The sequence below is a fragment of the Rhinoderma darwinii genome, chromosome 4 (genome assembly GCF_050947455.1).
Source record: "Rhinoderma darwinii isolate aRhiDar2 chromosome 4, aRhiDar2.hap1, whole genome shotgun sequence".
NCBI lineage: Eukaryota > Metazoa > Chordata > Amphibia > Anura > Rhinodermatidae > Rhinoderma > Rhinoderma darwinii.
In genome coordinates this window covers 82,383,494-82,405,014 of record NC_134690.1, presented here as the reverse complement: position 1 = coordinate 82,405,014, position 21,521 = coordinate 82,383,494, and the positions used below count along the sequence as shown (strand labels likewise).

Sequence of the window (21,521 nt, the reverse complement as noted above, 5' to 3'; positions counted from 1 at the left end):
AAAAAAAATAAAATATATATATATATATATATATATATATATATATATATATATATATATATATATATATATATATTATTTTTAATATAAGGCTTCTATCTATCCTGTATCAGTAGAAGCTGTTTCGTTCTGTCTAAGCTGAATCCATCAGGTCAGCTGTACTGACGGTTCGGCTGAAAGCTGGTCCTCCGTGTCTCTGACATGCAGGATCCAGCTAATAATAATTATATCTAAGTACATGAAAAAAATCTATTTAAAAGTTGTTTAAAATCAGATAAAACAATGATTTATTAAAAAAAACAAATTTCACTTCAAAGGTGTACATAGCCTTCAAAGCAAATGCATTAACAAGTTACTGCCACCCCCTTTCCCTCAATGGGAAACTATAACTTCCAGCATGCTTTGACAGCTGTAGACCTTGGGATCTGCTGGGAGTTCTACTTTTTCCCTAGATTGCATTCAACAAGGAACTTCTTACCTTTTTAAAGTGATATTCCCATCTTGTATCTTGTAAGTGATGGCATATTGCTAGGATATGCCATCACTCAAAGGGGTTCTCTACTTTGGACAATCCCAACTTGTTAGGGCATGACCACACATGGCGGAATTCCTCCGCAACTGTCCGCATCGATGCCGCACAGAATCTGCGTTGCAGATTCTGCAGCGGATCTGCACAAAATGTGCAGTACATTGATGCGGACTAGCTGCTGCAGACTGCGGGAAAAGTGCTTCCCTTCTCCCTATCAGTGCAGGATAGAGAGAAGGGACAGCACTTTCCCTAGTGAAAGTAAACGATTTTCATACTTACCGGCCGTTGTCTTGGTGACGCGTCCCTCTTTCGGCATCCAGCCCGACCTCCCTGGATGACGCGCCAGTCCATGTGACCGCTGCAGCCTGTGCTTGGCCTGTGATTGGCTGCAGCCGTCACTTACACTGAAACGTCATCCTGGGAGGCCGGACTGGAGACAGACGCAGGGAGTTCTCGGTAAGTATGAACTTATATGTTTTTTTACAGATACATGTATATTGGGATCGGTAGTCACTGTCCCGGGTGCAGAAACAGTTACTGCCGATCGCTTAACTCTTTCAGCACCCTGGACAGTGACTATTTACAGACGTCTCCTAGCAACGCTCCCGTCATTACGGGAGCCCCATTGACTTCCTCAGTCTGGCTGTAGACCTAGAAATACCTAGGTCCAGCCAGAATGAAGAAATGTCAAGTTAAAAAAGCAAGACGCATCCGCAGCACACATGACATGTGCATGACAGCTGCGGACTTCATTGCGGAACTTAGAATCTCCATTGAAGTCAATGGAGAAATTCCGCCATGAGTCCGCCACTGCTCCGCAACAGACAGAGCATGCTGCGGACACCAAATTCCGCTCCGCAGCCTATGCTCCGCAGCGGAATTGTACGCATCGTGTAAACGAACACTGCTAAATTAAAGTGAAAGTCAATGGAGAAACGGCTCCGCTGCGGATTAACGCTGCGGAGTGTCCGCAGCGGAATTTAAGTGGAATTCCGCCATGTGTGAACCCGCCCTTAGAAGGGTTTCTTGACATAAGCTGATCACAAAGTGTCCAGCTGCTCATCTCCCCTCCAGCGATCAACTGTAAGCTGTGGGGGCATTTGGCACTAAGTGTTCAATTTCCCTGCAGCGCCATCACATGGGAAATTAAGCATTACACAGTGTCTATTGATATCAATGGGTTGTCTGTATAATGCAGGACAGGACAGGTTCACCAAACTGAGAGATAATCTTTGTAACCACTTTTCACTATGGCCAATAGATGAGGATCCTGAACAGAGGACCACCAACAGTTAACTCAGAACTCCCTAAGGGCATGTTCATACGTGGCAGAGTTTCTCCGCTGCAAATGTTGGTGCAGATTTGGGGCAATTACGCAACGAATCTGCACCAACATTTGCATATTTGACAGGTAATTCAAACGTTGCAGAAAACACAGCGGACTTGCCACAGATTTCAGCTTTTGCATTGCAAAGGCTGAAATCCGCAGTGAAATTCCGCTTCTTCTCCGCAACAGTCAGTGCATGCTGCGGAGGGAAAATTCCGCACTGCAACCTATGGTCCGCAGCGGAGTTTTCTGCAACGTCTGAACTAACTTGCCTAAAAATGTATTGAAACAAATGTAAAATACGGCCGCTGGAGAATTCCACAGAAATTCCACCACGTGTGACCATGCCCTAATAGGGTGTCTGAAAATGGGTTTTCTAAACTGGACAACCCCTTTAATGATCGGTGAGTTGTTTATAGATTGTTTTCAAAAGCTTGTATGCCCGTCAGAGAGTACAAAAAGTGCCAAATTTATTAAGGGACATGCGCCTTATAATAATTTAGGCCCAACTCCCACCCACCACCCCCTCCATTTTGAATGCCATAAAATATGCCAATGTTAGTAAATGTGTGCCATTGACTCCATTATTCTATATCACATGTAACCTTATTATTGCTGGTACCTGCCAACAAGGTGGTGACCTGTAGCGCAGTACACATTGTTACATCATAAGATGACATCAACATTGTGACATCACAGGATTCCATAAAACTAATGCTGCTCTGTGTAACCGGAGCTCACATCAGGAGATGAAGATGAGAAGAGAGGGCAGAATACAGAATACACGTAAGTCCATCACTTTCCTGAAGTCATGACATACAACATACGACATCTACAGAATAAATAATTAGCAATAGAATTTATCATTATCTTTCTAATATTTATTTATTAATTGCCTCAAATCCATATTATGTAGCATGACACAGTAGAATAGAAGATATATGTATAGTACAGTAGGGAGAGTTTCTGCCTATAGTCCTCCCCCCCCTCTATTCACTCATTGAATAAATTGCTGTATGTGGTTACGTGGTATATAATACACATTCTAATATTATAGTCTCTGCATGATCAGGACATAGATACAGTATATTATATATTATACAGCGTGTATGAAAACTAGTGCAGACAAACTGGTGCTGCCCATAGCAACCAATCATAATCCAGCATTTTATATTATAGGTCGCTATGGGCAACACACACTTTTTTCATCCTCACTTGTTATTAGGGAGATTTACCAGAAGTAGTGCAATGGAAAAGTGGACATGTGACCTACAGGAACCAATCAAGTTGCTGATTTAAAATGACAAAAGTCCACTGAAAAATAAAAGCTGATTGGCTGAGATGACAGACCCACCACTTTTCTCTGGCTTTACATTCTCCACAGCAGTGAATATGTATATTTCATCATCATACTTATTAATAAGATTATTATATTATAACATACCGGGGCATAGTATAGACACAAAGGGGGACGAGTTAACCACATCAACCAATCAGAGTTCAGCTTTCAGGTTCTACACTGAACTGGAGAAATAAGACATGGAATCTGATTGGTTGCTATGGGTAACACAGCCATTATGTGTCAGACAATTCTAATGTGGCTGTGACATCACAATATGTCTGGGGGGGGGGGGTCTTATCATGCAGTGTAAAGCTGGGCTGTGTTGTTTACAGGTCACCTCAGGAGATGACAGGAAAGCCTTGGATCATCACATTTTTCATATTTGGAGAAGAAGCCAAACCAGAATACATAAAGCGCAACAGCTCTGTCCATGGAACGCAGCCGCCTGTGTGCAATGAGCAGGAGCTCACAGTTTCATTATCAACACTAGGTAGAATTAACACCACACATGGAAAAAATATTACAATAAATATAACATAAATATTGTAAGATAATAATAAACATGATATAACACAAATAATAATACAATTTCATGTACATTAATACCAAGTATTAACCTGTAATAATATTCACAATAACGCGGCACAATAGTATGGTAACAACATACAATAATATATACAGTAATACCATACAATATATACATTAATACTAAACAATAGTATATAGTAAGGCCATACAATAATATATACATTAATACCAAGCAATAATATATACAGTAATACTAAACAATAATATATACAGTAATACTAAACAATAATATATACAGTAATACTAAACAATAATATGTACTGTAATACTAAATAATATATATACAATAATACCACACAATAATATATACATTAATACCATAAAATAATATATACAGAAATACCAAACAATAGTACATGGTAATACCACATAATAATATACACAGTAATACTATAAAATAATATATACATTAATACCAAACAATAGTATATTTGGCAATACCACACAACAATATTAACAATGATATGAAAATAATACTCATATTCTTCCATAATATCACACCATGCATTAAAGGGGTTTTCCCATGAGAGACATTTATGACATATCCACTGTATATATCATAAATGTCAGATAGAAGCCTCTGGGACCCGCACCTATCTCCAGAACAGGGCCCCCTAAACCCCGTTCAGTCGCTCTGTGTTGCAGCTGAATGAGGTGAATTCCGACCATGAAAAAGGTTATATGGTCGTTAGTTACGTAAACAGCGTAGCTCGCTGAGCTACGCTGTTTCCGTAAATCCCATAGAACTGAATGGTAGTTACGGAAACAGCATAGCTCCCATGCTACGTTGCTTCCATAACTGTTTCCGTAACTACCACTCAGTTCTATGGAACTTACGGAAACAGCGTAACTCATGAACATATAACCTTTTTCATGGTCGGAATTCACCTCATTCAGCCGCAACACTGAGCGACTGAATGGGGTTTAGGGGGCCCCATTCTGGAGATAGGTGCGGGTCCCAGAGGTGGGACTTACATCTATCTGACATTTATGACATATCCTGCGGATATGTCATAAATGTCTCTCATGGGAAAACCCTTTTAATACAAGCTACACAATAATACAAAACAAATACTTAATGATATAAGCGCTAATGCGTCGGAGGAGGTATAAGTCGGGAGTATTTCCCGACATATTCTCTACCTCTGCCAGATGCCAATGCATACAATTGTGAAGGCATACAGTGGCATTCCTAGCCCATAGGCTCCCATGTTAAAGAAATTAAGATCGTGGGGTACAACTTTTTTTTACTGAATACCTCTGTATGGAACAGAACAGCAGATTGTCCTATTCCATACAACAGAAAAAAAAGGTATACCGACATATACCAGTGCGATCGAGGCAAAATGGACACTCTTATGGTTATGCCTATTGATATGCTTGACAAATATGCCAGAAGCTTTGCCAGCAGCCTGATACAACGAATAACACTTAAAAACACAAATACCTCATGAAATAAAGACAATAAAACCCTCACAACAATAAAATATCTCAGAATATTGTGAACACTAAGAACTTGCATTACTATACACTGTAATACCTCAGAATACAATAATTATATAAAAATATTTCATAATTTCATGAACACTACTAGCAGAGGTTAATATAATCATTAATATTGCACAAAATAAGAACATTAAGGCTATGTTCACACAGCCTTTTTTGTCTGGCAGAAAAAAATCGGCCTCAAAATTTTAAAAGGGTTGTCCTCTATCGGACAACTGATGACTTATCCGCCGAATAGGTCATTAGTATATGATCTATGGGGGTCCGACACTCGGATCCCGCACCGATCAGCCTCTCCGGATGCCGCTGCCGGAGGCAGTTGGCTCCAAGCATGGAATGGCGGCCGAGCTGCAGTACTGCAGCACGTCCGCTATGCAATGTACGGAGCCAACTGCTTCTGGCTCCATACATTGCATTCTTTGCAATGATATCCAGAGCCCGCAGGTAAGCCGGAAAAGCTGATCGGTGCGGGGTCCAGGTGTCGGACCCCGACATATCATATACTAATGACCTAACTGGTGGATAGGTCATCAGTTGTCCGGTACTGGACAACGCCATTAAGCTTTTTTTTCCGTAGATCGCAGAAACCGGGGTAAAAAGCCACGGAAAAACATGAGAGGTCAGAGGTGGAAACCGCTCAATTAAAGAGCATGCAGCTTTTCTCTTCTGCGAGCGGCCCAGTGCCGCACGGGGAAAAACGCCTCTGCTTCACATTGAAATCATTGGGGGCAATTTGGGGCGTTTCTCCGAAGTTTTGTTTGCCTCTGCCACAGGAACATGCAGTTAGGCATCTTTTAGGTCCACTGTGACAATGCACATTCTACAAGGAACACTACAGAATGGATGGTCTCGCTCTGAAACATACCTTGGATTGGATTGGAAAATACACTCCTGTGCCAAGCTCTGTTTGCAAAGGGACTAAAGTTAAAGCAAACTTGTCTCTGGACCAGATGGCGAAGTCTATAGAGTAGACGTGTTGTATTATATCTAGCACCTACTTAGCCAAGATTTGAGCTCGCCACTGATGGAAGTTGAACTCAGCCTGTACCTTGACCATCCGTGCCTGCTGCCTGCCCATACCTTTTGCCTTGTTACCCATGATAAACTATTGTCGCCTGCACTGACCATTAGCTACGTGACTCATTTTGTACCTTGCTACGTGACTCATTTGGTACCTTGCAGTCTGACCTTCCCCTATACCTGACCTCGTTATCTGTCTCTACACCTGTTACGTTGGCCGTCACCAAGGGAGACTACTCTGGGGGTAACAACTTGGGGATCCCCTGCAGCAAAGTCCAGATCCCTGTATAGGAGTTAAAGGCTGAAGACCAGGGATTTCCTTAGACTTTGCTCCCCGGTTTAGCCCCATGTCAAATCCATTGGTGACAAGGTGCGTTAACACCACCCTCTGCTGACCCCATGACGGATACTCCCTCGAGCTCCTGCGACAGCCAACTCAAAAGGGGGCAATAACCACTTTAGCCTGAGCTGCCCAAGAAGAAAAAGAGCGCTTAAAAGCCAGGTTCCTATTTCCAATCCAGAGCGTTCTTCAAACTGGCGCCATCTTCCAAAGGGACCACGGTGCTTTTAGAGAGCTTAGCTATGGCTACATCCACTTTAGGCAGGGAGCTCTACTCCTCTAGCTGATCTTCTTGTAGTAGATATAGGAGTTTAAACCGCCTGTAAATAAACTGTGTTTTTCAGGAGTCTTCCATTCTGAGACCATGCTCTGTTTAGAGGCATGTTCCACCTTCAATGTTTTAGGCCTGCCTCAGGAGTCCCGGTCATCATAGGACAGAGAAGGATCTTTATCCTCTAACTTGCCCGCTTTGATAAGATTATGTATTTTATCTACCAGGAAAAGAGAGGCTTTAGAGTCGTCTTTCTTATTTTAAGAAGAGAAGACTTCATACACCATCCCAAGGTCATGCCATGCACCGTGGACATCACTGAGCTGCTCCTCCTTCTGCTATGCCTACTAGACTCAGACCACTGGACGGAGGCAGACGTTTGGGCCAAAACATCTTTTCTCAAGCTAGCAGAGAAGAGGCAATAAACAACCGTAGAGAGCAATTCTACTTCAAATATAGAGTTCTTACTCTTCCATGGGTGATTAAACAAAATCTTTAACACAGTCCATGACTTCCTAGGGTGCGGACGAGGAATGACCTGACTCCCATCTGAGACAGTGCATGCAAAGCCTGCACTCATAGCTTTCAGGCAGGGTCACATCACATTTATGACAGCAGAAATGTTTTCTTTTAGAAGAGCTGAGACATCTGAGGACAGAAAACAACAATGGGGATTGCAGTGCCTGCCTAGTAAGATGCAGACGGCATCATGCCAGTATACCCTGTAAGAAATAACAGCAGCTACATGCTCAGCATCCAACATACGAGCAAGAGCGTACAATGACAGGCTAGTTTCCATATAAAGCAGAGGCCCAGCCTCCCCTGGGGCTGTCCCTGGTCTGACAGCGACCTATATAAAATATGGCTGAAGTATGCCACATAATGAAAACCAAAGCGAGTATAATATGTAGAGTTGCCAGTGCAATTACCCTGCAGCGGTGCGACCTGCCCGCCGGATAGAGGAGGAATCCTGAAGCAGAAACTGGAGAACACCGGACTCTGAACAGCAACACTGCCCACCAAAAATGGTGCCTGAAGAGTCAGGACGCCAATGAGGCAGAGCGCAACCAGCACATGTGCCAGAAAAACTGAGCGCAAGCTGGGCGACGCTTCCTCCGATCAGAGCGAGAAATAAGGCAAATAAAAAAGAAACACAGTAACTGGCAGCAGGGAAATGTAATCCCATATGTGCTGCAGAGGGGACGTTCAGGCATAAACACTAATTCCTCTCAATATTATAAACTCTAAGGGCATGACCACACATGGCGGAATTCCTCCGCAACTGTCCGCATCAATGCCGCACAGAATCTGCGTTGCAGATTCTGCAGCGGATCTGCACAAAATGTGCAGAAAATTGATGCGGACTGGCCGCTGCGGACTGCAGGAAAAGTGCTTCTCTTCTCCCTATTCAGTGCAGGATAGAGAGAAGGGACAGCACTTTCCCTAGTGAAAGTCAAAGAAATTCATACTTACCGCCCGTTGTCTTGGTGACGCGTCCCTCTTTCGGCATCCGGCCCGACCTCCCTGGATGACGCTCCAGTCCATGTGACCGCTGCAGCCTGTGCTTGGCCTGTGATTGGCTGCAGCCGTCACTTACACTGAAACGTCATCCTGGGAGGCCGGACTGGAGACAGACGCAGGGAGTTCTCGGTAAGTATGAACTTATATTTTTTTTTACAGATACATGTATATTGAGATCGGTAGTCACTGTCCCGGGTGCAGAAACAGTTACTGCCGATCGCGTAACTCTTTCAGCACCCTGGACAGTGACTATTTACAGACGTCTCCTAGCAACGCTCCCGTCATTACGGGAGCCCCATTGACTTCCTCAGTCTGGCTGTAGACCTAGAAATACATAGGTCCAGCCAGAATGAAGAAATGTCATGGTAGTAAAAACAATACGCTCCGCAGCACACATAAGATCTGCGGACTTCATTGCGGAATTTTGACTCTCCATTGAAGTCAATGGAGAAATTCCGCCATGAGTCCGCAACCAGTCCGCCACTGCTCCGCAACAGACAGAGCATGCTGCGGACACCAAATTCCGCTCCGCAGCCTATGCTCCGCAGCGGAATTGTACGCATCGTGTAAACGAACACTGCTAAATTAAAGTGAAAGTCAATGGAGAAACGGCTCCGCTGCGGATTAACGCTGCGGAGTGTCCGCAGCGGAATTTAAGTGAAATTCCGCTATGTGTGAACCCGCCCTAATACCTCACTATAATATAAACACTGTTACCTTAATATAATATAATCACTAATACCTCACTATAATATAATCACTAATACCTCAATATAATATAATCACTAATACCTCACTATAATATCACTAATACCTCACTATAATATAATCACTAATACCTCACTATAATATAATCACTAATAACTCACTATAATATAATCACTAATACCTCACTATAATATAATCACTAATACCTCACTATAATATAATCACTAATACCTCACTATAATATAATCACTAATACCTCACTATAATATAATCACTAATAACTCACTATAATATAATCACTAATACCTCACTATAATATAATCACTAATACCTCACTATAATATAATCACTAATACCTCACTATAATATAATCACTAATACCTCACTATAATATAATCACTAATACCTCACTATAATATAATCGCTAATACCTCACTATAATATAATCACTAATACCTCACTATAATATAATCACTAATACCTCACTATAATATAATCACTAATACCTCACTATAATATAATCACTAATACCTCACTATAATATAATCACTAATACCTCACTATAATATTTTTTTTTGTATAATATCATTTTTTTATTGCTATCGAATTTTATAACAAAAAAACGAAGAAAATGTTACATTAACATTATATTAAACAAAATATTATGTAGTACAGAAACTATCCCAAAGTCAATGCTGGAAAATCAACAATCTCCCCCTAAAACCCTGGAAAATATCACGTGGGGAGGGGAGAGAGAGACATTGAAAGAAAAAGAAAAAAGAGGAACAAACAAACAAAAAACAAAATTAAAAAACATGGCTCCTCAAACAGCTACTAACACATTTTAAACCAGCCCTAAGGTCTTTTTCTGTTTGGGGGATAGTTCCACTATTCATCTGTTCCAGATCTTATAAAAAAAGAATTCCCCTTCCTCTTAAGGGCACGGCCAGACGTGGCGGAATTGCTGTGGAATTCCGCTTTGGACAGTCCGCAGTGAAATTCTCCAGCGGCCGTTTTTTACAGTTGTTTCAATACATTTTTAGGCAAGTTATTTCAGACGTTGTGGAAAACTCCGCTGTGGACTATAGGCTGCGGCGCGGAATTTTCCCTCCGCAGCATGCACTGACTGTTGCGGAGAAGAAGCGGAATTTCACTGCTTATTTCAGCCATTGCAATGCAAAAACTGAAATCTGTGGCAAGTCCGCTGTCTTTTCTGCAACGTCTGAACTACCTGTCAAATATGCAAATGTTGGTGCAGATTCGTTGCGTAAATGCCCCAAATCTGCACCAACATTTGCAGCGGAAAAACTCTGCCACGTCTGGCCGTGCCCTAATACCTAACTATAATATAAACACAAACTTATCACCATCATATTCAAACTCATACCTCTCAAGAATATTAAGCTTTGACACCTCACTATAATACAAATAATAAGGCCCAGTTCACACAGCGTTTTTGGTGATGATTTTGACTGGGAAACCGTGGCTTAGCGGTTTTTGTTTGCTTGCGGAAAAAAACCATCAGGCCCTATATTAGAGCTGATTTTGCTGCTAAACTTCCATTGAAATCAATGGGAGGGGGAAAAAAAGACGCTGAAAGTTTGGAGAGGTTTTTGACCAAATACCACCACGGTTATTGTAGTTGCAAAATAAAATAAAAACCGTGCATTTTAAAATTCAAAAGAAAAGTTTGGGGCAGATTTTTTTCTCCCTGTCAACTCAACTCTGTGTGAACTAGGCCTCATGCTTCACAATAATATAAACGCTAATACCTCCCCAAAACCACTGTAAATGACATATGCAGAGCACAAGTACACAGGACAGATCATTCCCAGCTACTCACTGCCCGAGTAACTAGCATAGGATGGTACAGAACAGACGATCAGTAAGGGCACATTCAGACGTGGCGGAATTGCTGTTGAATTCCTCTGCGGACAGTTCGCAGTAGAATTCTGCAGCAGCCGTTTTTTACATTTGTTTCTATTATATTCTATTATACATTTTTAGTAAACTTAGTTTAGACGTTGTGGAAAATAACAGTGCGGAATATAGGCTGCGGTGCAGAATTTTCCCTCCGCAGCATGCTCATTATGTTGCGGTGAAGCAGCGGAATTTCACTGCGGATTTCAGCCTTTGCATTGCAAAAACTGAAATCTGTGGCAAGTCCGCTGTGATATCTGCAACGTCTGAATTGCTTGTCAAATATGCAAATGTTGGTGCAGATTCGTTGCGTAATTGCCCCGAATCTGCACCAACATTTGCAGCGGAAAAATTCTGCCATGTCTGAACATGGCGTAACACACATCTAGTACTAGGATTAGCGGCTTTGATCCAGGGTTTTTAACTGATCGCCATTTTCTGGGGTCAAGAAGGAATTTTTCCCCTGTGACACTAATTGGCCACATTTGTCCAGGGTTTTTGCCTTCTTCTGGATCAACAGGTTTAGGTATAGGGTTGTCATTCACATTAATAAAATATACAAATAAAATATATCAAATAAATATTTTTAAATATTACAATTCTCTTGTGTCTTTATTTCTCAGCATGTGGTGGAGTTCAATATCCTTTTAGGCTAAGTCCAGACATTTGTTACATGCAGATTTTGCAGCGGATTTGTCGTGGTTTTAGTTTTTCGCATTGCAAAGGGTGAAATCTGTGGTGAAAATCCACTGCAACAGAATATACATGGTGCAGACTTTAAAATCAGAAGTGTGCGCTGATTTCCACACAGAATTTTTTCGACTACATGTGGATGGGGTTTTGAAAACCTCCATGTATTGTACTGTAAAGTTCCATGGATTAGGGGTGCGAAATCTGTATCGCAAATCCACAGCAATTATGCCACATCTGAAAATTCTAATCATGTTTATTTCTATCTGCCTCTGGAACATTGATCAGGGGATTAACTCTATGAGGTCCATATACCCAATTTGGAAAGTTGTTGTAATGAGATACCATTTTAAAGAAGAGGCTGGACGCAGCTGCAGGCTTAAGGGAAGCCGACATGACCGTCCTGGTAGGGAAAGGGTTAATGTTACGAGGTCAGGGAAAGTTGAAGGAGCTGAAGGAGGGACGGGGAGGAGTTAAGGGGGGCGGGGGGGCCGTTACTGCGCTTCCCGCTGTTTCTCGGCATTGAGCCGGAAGCAGCGGGAGGAGTAACACACATTAAGCAAAGCTCCCCGTTGCCCGGTGTTTTAGTAATGGCAGAGGCCCTGATTTTAGAGCGGCTGCGCGCCGCTGCTGTGCACCACGGTCCCGGATGGCTGGAGGAGACCGTGGCTGCATTAACGCGGATCCCGGACGCCGTTTCGCCACGTCGGGCACGGCGTTCGGGGTCTGTTGTAAGGGACAGGCTCCCCTCCCCCGGCCCCCCTACGAGCATGGCTATGGCGGCGGGGGGGGAGTCGGCAACAACCGCTCCTGCGCTGGGCAGGCAGAGAGCGGTGGCAGGGGTGACGGCGATGCAGGCTGTGTCGACCCGTCCCTCTCGGCGGTCCCGACCTCCAGAGCGCCTGAGTCCGGAGGTAGTCCCGCGGACACGGCGTCGCAGAGGGAGCCCGATCCCGGACGCTGCAGGCCAGGCAGCTGGGAGGACCGCCCCTTCCCAGGCCCTGCGTCCTGGCAGGAATCCCAGGCCGCGACGGGGTCCGGCGGTAAGCAGGGAGTCGCAGGCTGGGCTCCCTGTCACCCCTCCCCCATCAGATGGAAGATGTCGAGAGCAAGGTACGGCCGCCCCGCATGGTGATGTTCCGGCCAGGGGGCAGGCTTCGTCAGGATCGTCTAGACGGACGACTAGATCTGCAGCGACGTCGAGGCAACAGGTCCGGTCGGAAGTCTGGGTCCCGGCGGTCGGGCGGCAGGTTGCCGGCCCATCGGTCAGCGCGTCCTCATCCCCTTTCCGAAGAGGTCGTTGGGAGGGACAGTCGTCGGCGGGAGAAGAACTGGAGGAAGGTGAACTGGACGTCTATCGTCGAGGTCAGGATGGTCCGGCTGACGGGAACACAGCGCCTGTGCAGCCCGGTGAGTGTATAACTCCATTATTGTCTTATCCAGCGATTTTTATGTCGGGTGTCGGCGGGGGGGCTGCTAGCATAGCATCGGGGGCCGGTAGTGGCGCGGGCGGACGCGACGGAGCGGGTTTGGCAGATTTAGTGGGTTGCTTACGGGAGCTGGTGGGGCGCCTGGATAGGGCCGCGGCGCCGGTAGTAACGGAAGTGTCCCCTGCGGTAGTTTGGGAAGGCCCCAGGGAAGTGGGATCGTTGCAGGCGCGTCCTGTGGTGGCGGTTAGAGAGGCGGTCGCGGTGTCGGTGCAGACTGAGGCACAGAAGGACGGCGATCGAGTGCGCATGGACGATCGTGCTCGGGGGGAGGTGTATGTTTGTTTTGAGGGTCCGTTGGGGGCGCATTTAAAGCAGGAGGTGCGTGATCGGATCTGGAAAGATGAATATGTTGAAATTTTTTCTCTCTTGCCGCTGGCTAAATTCAATTTGGATAAGAGCAAGCGGGATGAGAGTAAAAAGGACGAGGAGGAACGGCGGCGGTATAGGCTTATCCCGCAGACGTTCGTTAATTGGTCGCAGGCGTTCGCCATATTGGCTAGTGTGATAGGGGAAAAGGCGCCGGAAAATTGTTCGGCGTTATTTTGTTATTTTGATGCTATTGGGGAGGCTCATAGGGCGTATGGGGGTCAGGCGTGGCTGCGATATGATGAGCAATTCCGTCAGCGGAAGGCGGTTCGGCCGGCGATTCGGTGGGACCAGAAGGATATTGCTCTCTGGTTACGGGTTACGGCTCCGGTTAGGCAGCCCTTTCCCGGGAGCGGTGGCCAGGGAGGCCAGACTAGTCAGAGTGGACCAAGCGGCGGGGGAAAGGCGGGGTTTTGCTGGCAATTCAATGAAGGCCAGTGCAAGTTTGGGGCCACGTGCAAGTTCAAGCACGTGTGCTCCGAGTGTAATGGTGCATCACACGGGGCGGCAAAATGTCTGCGGAAAAAGAGGTCCGGGAACCAGCACGGGGCTGGTCAAGGGGGTGTCGCCGGTGAGGGTGGAAAGGATGGCCCCTTATCTAAATGAGTATCCGGATAGGGCGGCAGCTAAGTTGCTTTATGAAGGGTTTAGTGTTGGTTTTGTTATTCCTCCGCCTCCTTATGAGGTTCCGGTTACGCGGAGAAATTTAAAATCGGCTTACTTGCATGCGGAAGTCGTGTCGGAAAAGTTGTTAAAAGAAGTTTCGTTGGGGCGCATGTCGGGGCCATTTGTGGAGTCGCCGGTGAAAGATTTAGTTGTGTCCCCTTTGGGTATTGTCCCTAAACGCGAGGCCGGAAAGTTTCGTTTGATTCAACATTTATCGTATCCCAAAGGTTCGTCGGTAAATGACGGGATTGATCACGAGTTGTGTTCCGTAGTTTATACCTCATTCGATAAGGCGGTGGGGTTAGTGCGGGCTGCGGGTCCGGGGGCGCTGCTAGCAAAAACCGACATCGAGGCGGCGTTCAGGTTGTTGCCGGTCCATCCAGAAAGCCAACGGCTGTTGGGTTGTTTTTGGAATGGGGCCTTTTACGTGGATCGGTGCCTTCCGATGGGGTGTTCTCTTTCTTGTGCATACTTCGAGGCGTTTAGTAGCTTCGTGGAGTGGGTAACGAGGGGAGTATCCGGGGTCGATTCGTTGATCCATTACTTAGATGATTTTTTGTGCGTTGGCCCGGGGGGTTCGCCGGTTTGCGGTAACTTGCTTCATGCCCTGCAGAAGGTGGCGAGGGATTTTGGGATCCCTTTGGCGCCGGAAAAAACGGAGGGCCCGGTAGCGACGATTTCTTTCTTGGGAATCGAAATTGACTCGGTGGCAATGGAGTGTCGGCTCCCGGCGGATAAGTTGGGTGCTTTGAGGCTGGAGGTGCGACGGGCTTGTAGAAGGAAGAAAATGTCGCTGAGGGAGCTTCAGTCGCTGCTGGGGAAGTTGAATTTCGCCTGCCGGATTATGCCGATGGGGAGGGTGTTTGGTAGAAGGTTGGCGGCGGCAACGGCGGGAGTGCGGGCGCCGCATCATTTTGTGAGGCTCAAGGAGGAGCACCGAGCTGATCTTCAGGTTTGGGATGACTTCTTGGGCCAGTACAATGGTCGCTCGCTATGGATGGCCCCAGCGCAGGATACGAGTGATCTGAATATTTTCACGGATGCGGCTGGGGCGGGTGGCTTTGGAGCTTACGGGGGAGGTCCGTGGTGCGCAGGTCAATGGCCGGCTAGCTGGGTGTCCAGTGGATTGACGCGGAATCTGGCCCTGCTCGAGCTGTTTCCCATCGTGGTGGCGGCTACCATTTGGGGGGACAGGCTCAGGGATAAGAAGGTCCGTTTTTACTGCGACAACATGGGGGTGGTGCTTGCCATTAATAACATCACGGCGTCCTCTCCTCCGGTAGTTCAATTGTTGCGACATTTAGTGTTGGTGTGTTTGTCGCTGAACGCGTGGGTGGTGGCGGTGCATGTACCGGGTGTACGGAATTGTGTTGCTGATGCTCTTTCTCGCTCGCAGTGGGACCGGTTTCGGCAATTGGCCCCGGGAGCGGAACGTCTCGGTTTGGCGTGTCCGGATCATCTATGGGATCTGGTATCGGTCCCGTAGAGCAGCTGTTACAAAGGTCTTTGGCGCGCACGACGTGGAGGGCTTATGCTGCTTGTTGGAGGCAGTGGGAGGAGTGGGTAAGAGAGTTGGGTGATGTCAATACGGATAGAGACAGGTTGGTGGCACTTTTGTATTGGTTAGGGGATGCCTGGGAGGGGGGGTTTTCAGTAGCGAAGGTGAACCGGTTTATATCCGCGGTGGCGTTTGGGCTTAAGTTGCGGGGCTTGCGGGATGTATCGAAGGAATTTCTGGTATCGCAGGCTTTGAAGGGGTTGCGCAGAGGTAGGGTGGAGGCGGATAGTAGAAGGCCGGTGTCGTTTGCTTTGCTGGGCTTGTTGGGCGGTTCATTGGCATCGGTATGTCGTTCTTCAGATGAAATGGATTTGTTTCGGTTGGCTTTCTCGTTGGCGTTCTTCGGAGCATTTAGAATAGGTGAGTTGGTGTCGCCAAGTACTAAACAGGCAGGGGGGCTGAGATCTGGGGAGGTGAGCCTTTTTGCAGATCGGTTGGAGGTATGGTTGCGTAGATCAAAAACTGACCAATTAGGGAAGGGAAAACTGATAGTTTTGTTCGCTCTCCCGGGGTCGGTCATGTGCCCAGTAGAGTGCATGCGGGGTTTTACAAAAAACAGGGGGTCTCCAGATTTGCCTTTGTTACGTCATGTGGACGGGTCGTTCTTGTCCAGGTTTCAGTTTGGAGCTGTTTTTAAAAAATGTTTGACGGCGGTTGGGGTTGCGGCAGGCTCATATTCATCTCATTCCTTCCGGATTGGCGCAGCAACGGAAGCAGGGCGCTGGGGGTTGGATGATGAGGGGGTGAGGCGTATTGGTCGTTGGGAGTCTAAAAGGTTTAAGTCCTATGTCCGCCCCCATATGTTGTAATTTTGTTGTTTATGCTTGCAAATGTTATATGGTGGTGCCTAACTGTGTTTTCCGTTTCAGATTCGCCTCCTTGTCTGGTGTGGTTGATGGGTCATTCGTACGTGCACTGGGGGGCTTTGAGGGCGGACGTCCGCCCGGATGGTCGCCAGTTGCGCATTCCGCGACAGGATGCGGTTGTGCATTGGCTGGGGTTTAGAGGTATGTCGTGGAACAGGGTGTTGGCGGAATTCCAGACATATGTGCGGCTTGATAGGGTTCCGGAGGTTTTAGTGTTGCACGTGGGTGGGAATGACTTAGGAGTCCGCCCTTTTCGTGAGTTGGTGCGGGATATCAAACATGATTTGTTGTGTTTGTGGGTATCTTATCCCAAGTTGGTGGTAGTGTGGTCGGACATAGTCCCAAGGAAGCATTGGCGGTTAGCTAGATCGGTGGAGAGAGTCAATAAGGCTCGGATAAAAGTTAACCGGGCGGTGTCCCGTTTTGTGGCAAAGAACGGGGGCATTTGCGTGAGGCATAGGGATTTGGAGTCAGGATTGGGGAATTTCTGGAGGAGTGACGGGGTTCATCTGACCGAGGTTGGCATTGATATTTGGAGCTTGGCTATAGCAGAAGGCATAGAAAGGGCGGTGGTGGTGTGGAGGAACTCACAGGCTTAAGGTGGTCAAGGCCTGTTTCGCGGTGGCGGGGGGAGTCCTTGAGGCCAGTCAGTACAAAATGGTGGGGGGGTCGCATCGGGGGTATGCGTCCCCCAAAAAAGGTACATGGTTGAAGACTTCATCGGGTGTTATCCCTTTGAAGTGGTCTTCTGGTAGAAGGTATGTCACTTGAAGGCTTCATCGGGTGTTATCCCTTTGAAGTGGACTTCTAGTGGTCGGTATATCACTTGAGGGCTTCATCGGGTGTTATCCCCTTGAAGTGGACTTCTAGTGGTTGGAGCCATCTGCAGAGGTGAACGGTGCTTCCGAGCTGGTTTACGGCTGGAGGTAATTAGTGGTTTGCAGATGGCTAATTCGGTGTGTTCTTGAAAGGAACATCTGAAGGGGCTTCAAGGACTTCCTCTGCTCGGGTTAATGTTAACGTTTAATTGTTACCATTTCACATCCAACCTCGGTGTCATGTGTCGTTACTAAATGGGGGTGGGGGATAGTATGGTTTAAGGTTAACACACGACTCTACCTAGGCAGGTCAAGAAGAGGCTGGACGCAGCTGCAGGCTTAAGGGAAGCCGACATGACCGTCCTGGTAGGGAAAGGGTTAATGTTACGAGGTCAGGGAAAGTTGAAGGAGCTGAAGGAGGGACGGGGAGGAGTTAAGGGGGGCGGGGGGGCCGTTACTGCGCTTCCCGCTGTTTCTCGGCATTGAGCCGGAAGCAGCGGGAGGAGTAACACACATTAAGCAAAGCTCCCACCCTCCCACCCTTGTTTTGTTACTCCTTAGGTCTTATGTACGTCTGTCTATGAGCGTTTTGTTTTATTTTGTGTGCTTATTTAACATGTTTTTCTTTTTTCCGGAGTAGGTTCTGTTGTCATGGCAGCTGGCGGGGGGAGTCCTTGAGGCCAGTCAGTACAAAATGGTGGGGGGGTCGCATCGGGGGTATGCGTCCCCCAAAAAAGGTACATGGTTGAAGACTTCATCGGGTGTTATCCCTTTGAAGTGGTCTTCTGGTAGAAGGTATGTCACTTGAAGGCTTCATCGGGTGTTATCCCTTTGAAGTGGACTTCTAGTGGTCGGTATATCACTTGAGGGCTTCATCGGGTGTTATCCCCTTGAAGTGGACTTCTAGTGGTTGGAGCCATCTGCAGAGGTGAACGGTGCTTCCGAGCTGGTTTACGGCTGGAGGTAATTAGTGGTTTGCAGATGGCTAATTCGGTGTGTTCTTGAAAGGAACATCTGAAGGGGCTTCAAGGACTTCCTCTGCTCGGGTTAATGTTAACGTTTAATTGTTACCATTTCACATCCAACCTCGGTGTCATGTGTCGTTACTAAATGGGGGTGGGGGATAGTATGGTTTAAGGTTAACACACGACTCTACCTAGGCAGGTCATGGGACGTTCTTGTCATGCATGGATCCCTCTCTTTTGTAGCAGCACTGTCCTATGGCTAACAAACAGGGCTTCGGAACCCTGGGACTCCCCTCTATTACCTATGTCTTGATAGGGCATATGTAAAGAGAAGGTAAATAAAAGACAAGATAACTGTTAATATGTTCACACATGGTCAGTGGTGTATATACAGTGGCGGATTAAGTAGACTATAGGCCCTGGGCTGTTCCACAAGCTTGGGCCCCCTTCTCCACCACCACCCTGCCATGTCGTGTCTATATTAAACACCACCTTTTTGTGTGAGCATTGACAAATGGGTGTTACGATTCCCCTTGTCAAAGGGCTGTGTCCCTACATACTGACAGTCTCCAACCATTGCTGACTGTATCACACTGTGTAGGGACACTTCCTCCTGACAATGGGAATGGTAACACACATTTGTCTATTAGTCCTGGGTACACAAAGGCTTTTTATAGAATACAAGGATTTCCTATAATGGACATGTCAGGGGAGGGGAAAGATCTATAAATTCAATGACTCACAAGTGATGTCTTCTCCGATGGGAGTCGTTCTCATTTCTTCTCCATATAACACAGACCGCTATGGCGACTTCTCCAGAGTTTCCTGATGAGAAATCTTTGCCTCTCGATTCTGCAGCCATTTTCAGCATCTATAGCAACACAAAAATTCAGAAACGAAACACCCTAAATTGATTTATACCCCAGACCAAACTCCTAAGCAAATTAAGACCCCAGGTCCATACATTAATTCAGAGCAATAAATTCAGTCCCCAAGGGGTAACTAAACTTTTAAAAATCCTTTGGCGTGTCATAGTGATATGTCAGAAGTTTTGATTGATGGAGATCCGAGCATTGAGACCCCACCGATCACTAAAACAAAGCGGCAGGAGTGCTCGGGTGAGCACTGTTCCACTTAATTTCTGATCGTCTTTCCTCTGAGTGGTGTACGGACTCATAGGCTTTCTATTGAGCCCGTACACCGCTTGCTCAGCTATCAGAGGAAAGATGATCAGAAGCAAAGTGGCTCCTCACTCACCTGAGCACTTTTACCACTTTGTTTTAGCGATTTGTGGGGTCTGAGTGCCCGGACCCCACTGATCAGAACTTTTGACATGTCACTACGAGATGTCAACACAAACACACACACCATATAGACTTACATTATACACACAGCACACACTATATAGACTTACATTATACGCAGGACACACTATATACTGTAGACTGACATTATATGTGCAGCACACACTATATGGACGGACATTATACACAGCACACACTGTATAGACTGACATTATACACAGCACACACTGTATAGACTGACATTATACACAGCACACACTATATTGACTGACATTATATGTGCAGCACACACTATATAGACTGACATTATACGCAGCACACACTGTATAGACTTATATTATACACAGCACACACTATATAGACTTACATTATATTCGCAGCACACACTATATAGACTGACATTATACGCAGCACACACTGTATAGACTTATATTATACACAGCACACACTATATTTACTGACATATGCAGCACACACTATATGGACTGACATACACAGCACACACTGTATAGACTTATATTATACACAGCACACACTATATTTACTGACATACGCAGCACACACTATATGGACTGACATACACAGCACACACTATATAGACTGACATTATAAACAGCACACACAATACAGACTGACATTATCCAGTTCAGGACCGGGCTATTTTGAGCCTTCCTGACCAGACACCGTTTCGTGAGGCATGTTCGCTGTGGGAATCCTGCAAGGGAAAAAAAGTTTAGACTTGCCCCGGCCATAGTTTAGGTGACGCATCTCTCTCTTCTGAACGTAGCCCCGCCTCCTGGGATGACGCTGTAGACCATGTGACCGCTGCAGCAGTCACATGGGATGAAACGTCATGACAGGAGGCTGGGCTGCGCTAAGAATAGAGGATCGCGTCACCAGGACTACGGCCGGGGCAAGTCTAAACTTTTTTATCAATTTAAAAAAGTACTTTTTTTTTTTTATTTGTGATTTTTGCGGCAGAACCGCAGCATTTCCGCCACAGAGGAGCAGCGATCCCACAGCATAAATTGACATGCTGCAGTTTAAAAAGCCACACTGCAGGTCAATTTTTTTTTGCAGCGTGCGGATGAGATTTGTTTAAATCTCATCCACTCTGCTGCGACTGTAATACGCTGCAGATTTTCCACAATAAAATGTGTTGCATAAAATCCGCAGTGTTCATGCCTAGTGTGTTCCTACCCTAAGGCCGGATTTACACAAGCGTGTGCTTTTTGCGCGCACAAAAAACGTGGCATTTTGCGCATGCAAAAGGTCCATAACAGCTCCGTGTGTCAGCCCCGTATGATGCGCGGCTGCGTGATTTTGTGCAGCTGCCATCATTATGACACTCTGTTTGTATGTTTGTAGCGCGTGGTGCTTTTCTGTTTTCATTAATAGTTTATACTGCTGCAGAAGATCCAAGTTGCCAAGCGACAGGCTCAAAATCTTAATGATTTACAGATGATCTGCAAAGAGGAGTGGGCCAAAATTCCATCTAACATGTGTGCAAACCTCATCATCAACTACTAAAAATGTCTGACTGCTGTGCTTGCCAACAAGGGTTTTGCCACCAAGTATTAAGTCTTGTTTGCCAAAGGGATCAAATACTTATTTCTCTGTGCACAATGCAAATAAATATATATAATTTTGACTATGTGATTTTCTGTTTTTTTTTTAATATAATCTATCTCTCACTGGTAAAATTAACCTAGCCTAAAAATTCTAG

At 46.0% G+C, this 21,521-nt stretch overlaps 1 long non-coding RNA gene across 2 annotated transcripts; it reads left to right on the top strand.

Moving 5' to 3' along the window:
* The first annotated feature begins 2,585 nt into the window (after positions 1-2,585).
* On the top strand, positions 2,586-11,671 carry LOC142760748 (uncharacterized). Of its 2 annotated transcripts, none has more exons than XR_012883390.1 (3): positions 2,586-2,642; positions 3,531-3,688; positions 9,828-11,671. It is a non-coding gene; the product is annotated as an uncharacterized LOC142760748 (long non-coding RNA). The 2 variants fall into 2 exon arrangements; XR_012883391.1 differs by lacking the exon at positions 9,828-11,671 and adding an exon at positions 7,151-8,163.
* The last annotated feature ends 9,850 nt before the right edge of the window (positions 11,672-21,521 follow it).